The 3,504-nt window shown below is 32.5% G+C and overlaps 1 long non-coding RNA gene across 1 annotated transcript in view; it reads left to right on the top strand.

Annotated features, from left to right (window-relative positions):
• The first annotated feature begins 2,703 nt into the window (after positions 1–2,703).
• LOC111744338 overlaps positions 2,704–3,504 on the top strand; it is a 7,683-nt gene continuing 6,882 nt past the window's right edge. Inside the window, exon 1 of the long non-coding RNA XR_002782119.1 lies at positions 2,704–2,945. This is a non-coding gene — a long non-coding RNA (uncharacterized LOC111744338). The remainder of the gene's footprint in view (positions 2,946–3,504) is intronic.

The following is a 3,504-nucleotide window of genomic DNA, read 5'->3' as shown; positions in this document are numbered from 1 at the left end:
ATTATGGCAATTATGAAAACCTCGTCTCTGGCAGTTAGTCACTATCATCTGATTTGTGCTATTCCAGAATTGTATCCTTTTTTTTGCCACCAGCCAACTTCCCTACCATCAACTGTGACCTACCAAAGAAAAGGTAACAGATGAGTTTCCCAGTAATGCCAGTGCCTTTACCACTTGATCATTCCTTATTTTTTTAGTGAAAGAAGTATCTTCTAGGTCCTCCTGGTAAGCATAGGCAGCATATAGGGTTCACTGATAATATATAATAAATTCATTATAGCATGTCAACCTCTCTGAACCCCTTAATCCCTTCCTCAATACTCTGCCAAAGCAAATTTCACATTGACCTCTCTTTTTGCTTTTGGCCATCATGTTTTCCAAGCTTCAAGAAGCCATTTTAGCCATGTATCCAGATTAGCTCCTGGTACCTTTATTCTTTGTTAAATCTTGAATTATAGAAGTGTGTCACTCATGAATAAATTCCAAAGAATCTCAGATTTGTCTTTTTTTTTGCTTTTTTAAAAATAAAATGCTTGGACATATTCTGAAATTCTTAATTGTACTTAATGCTCTAGTCAAAATGAAGGATGTTAATTCTTTAGTTAAAATTTACATTGGAAAAATACAGTGTGAAGTCTGATTAATGAAAACCAGACACTCTACTAGAAGGTAAAAATATTACCTTTTCTGGAGTGTATGCTTTCTGGCTTCTAATCTGGTGGCATGTGCAGGGAGCCAATTTAGTTTACTGACTATGTGGGAACAGGTACTAAAAGTGTTTTTAGCTATATCCATGTGAAAGGAGATTAGAGATAGTCGTACTGGTATTCCAAGACAAGGGCAGAGAGTTGGTCCATATGGTGGGCACTGAGTGCTTTATAATTTGTTAATTGTAAAGATTGTCCTCTCTCTTTAAATATTACTATGACCAAGAGACACCTGTGAATATGATGGAGGGCCCATTGTGGTGGGTTTCCTTAGATGCCAAAAGATATTCTTGGGAGAGGAAATGTGTTTTGGTAACCTACACCTTCAAATACATGTCATGATTGGTAAACCCCATAGTCTGTTGGGTCTCTGCTGGAGCCACAATACTAATTTTAACAGAGCACGGAAGAGCTTAAATCTGCTTCTGATATGTCAAACACCATGTCTAGGCTTAAAAGCCATGTCTATAATAAAACTAACACTGCATTTAAGCATTGGTACATCTGTATAAGGGTTTACAACTATTTTCCTTTTCTTTTTATTTTCTTTCTTTTTTTCTTCATCTAGGAAAGAAAGATTCCCCCCTCTCCTAACACTACCAAACACATGAGACCCTGACAGGTCCAACAGTTTTTTGGTTATTTTTTGCATTTTTAAAATAATGTACAGCTGATATACCTTATTCTAGTCACCTTTATGGCAGTAGATAAGAACATACTCTGTATTTGATAGTTCTTATAAAGGTTATGTGCACAAGGCCAAGATATACTTTTGTTGTCACTCAAGGCTTCCATTCCTTGATAAGACCTCACCTTCTGATCTTATATTGAGACATAATAGCATAATGATACAGTTTTTGAATTAAAGTTGATTTTTCTTCCAAACCCTTCCACTAATTAGGTACATGATATATTCGATAAGTCATGTAACTATCTCAATTTGTTTATCAGTAAGACAGAACAAGTGGTGAACAAATTATTACTATTATTGTTATCATCATCATCATTATCATTATCATCAATATCATCTTATGTACAAATAGGGCTTACTGAATTTTTTCTAGGCATGTTTATTTTTTATGTATCTATTTTTATTTACTTGTGAGTTTTGGGTTAATGTCAGCAGTAACAAGAATATTTTGTCTTTTGAGGGACTCTTATTTTTTTAAAAAGGTGGATTCAAGGGATATGATAAATTTAGGATGATTCATGTGGTTTGATAATAAAGAAGTGTATTGTGATTAATTTGAGTAGAATGATGTTTAGTAATAATTAATAATAAGTATTATTAAAAAATCTGGTTTACTAATGGATTATATAATAAAGAAAGAGGACAAATTCATGTTGTCAAATCCACTATCGGTAAGTAGTTTTAATAAGTAGTGATAAAAAGGGAAACAAAGCACTCGGTCATTAGACAATGATTGGGTGTTATCTTAAGGGAAATCAAGGACTGAAATGTTTTTATTTTCCTCAACTGATCCAGAACGTATAGCACTTGCCTGAATTATTATGAGTACATAACAATAATTTCACTCATTATACAATTTCTATTATGGAAGAAAAGGTCATATGAAGTGAAGAAATGTAAATTGGATATGTACTCATATAAAGAGTAGTTGAGTAACTCTTATAGTCAGTACATTTAATTTCAAGCTATACTTTTTAGTAGAAACACTTTTTAATATACTTTGGTCTGTTGTATGCTAGTGAAACTTTTTGCTGGAATTCCTCATATTTTGATGAGCATACCAGCTCTATACTAGTTATTTTACTGAAATTCGATGCACTAGTGAGTCTGCAGTAAGGAGTTCTTTCAGGCACACTTCAGGAATTTTTTTGAAGGGATTCATCTCCAATAAGTAATCTTTTACAATTTCACTTTGATTATATCACCTCAAAGACATGGGAAGAAGTTTTTAAAATTATTTAAGTATAACTTCACATGAAGCATTCCTAGATAAATTGCTATCAAAAAGCAAGGGCAGAGAGCACAACTATATATGAGGTAATCAGAGATAGGATACATTTTTCAACAAGAATAATCACTTAGAATATAATGCAGGACAGTTTGATGAAAATAGTCCATGACTGTAGCATCAAACTAAAGAATAAGCTTCACAAGTATATCATGATTCGGAAGTATGGAAGTGCTTTGACAACCTCCTCTACATAGTCCATTATTATTGATTTATAACAGATTTCACCATGATCCATAATAATGACTTTTTATAAGAAGTAAGTAACTGATGATCAAATTTTTGTGTTCTTCATAGGCAAGTAATATTGGATGTTCTGAAATATATAATATCTGAAAAACATAATCTAATGGTCAATTTCCTTAAAATTAATTAACTTCAGTTTTCTCATCTGTAAAATGGGAAAAATAATAATGTCTATCAAGTAAGATATCAAGTTATCAGAAATATTATATAAAATCTCTGAAAATTGTGGCAAAGTTCTGGGGCAAGTGTTAGAGTATGTGTGTGTGTATGTGTGTGTGTGTGTGTGTGTGTGTGTGTGTGTGTGTTTGTGTGTGTCAAGGGTTTTCATTGAGAAGCCAAGAGCATAAATCTAAGTCCAAGTGTCAAAAATAGGGAAAGCAATTTTTTATTCGTGCTCTTATACTTTCCCATATAACATGGATGCATCTTTGCCAGTTAGATTGCTATAAAAGTTTTAAAAGACATAACCTATCATATATTAAAAGTTATATTAAAGCAAAATTATTAAGATATTGTAGTATTGATGCTAGAGTTCTTTGATTATAGGTAAACATTTATGGACATGGAGGAAC

The sequence above is a fragment of the Pteropus vampyrus genome, unplaced genomic scaffold, assembly GCF_000151845.1.
Source record: "Pteropus vampyrus isolate Shadow unplaced genomic scaffold, Pvam_2.0 Scaffold133, whole genome shotgun sequence".
In the NCBI taxonomy this organism is placed as follows: Eukaryota; Metazoa; Chordata; class Mammalia; order Chiroptera; family Pteropodidae; genus Pteropus; species Pteropus vampyrus.
The sequence above is the reverse complement of the archived record's forward strand: the minus strand, read 5'-3'. Positions and strand labels throughout refer to the sequence as shown.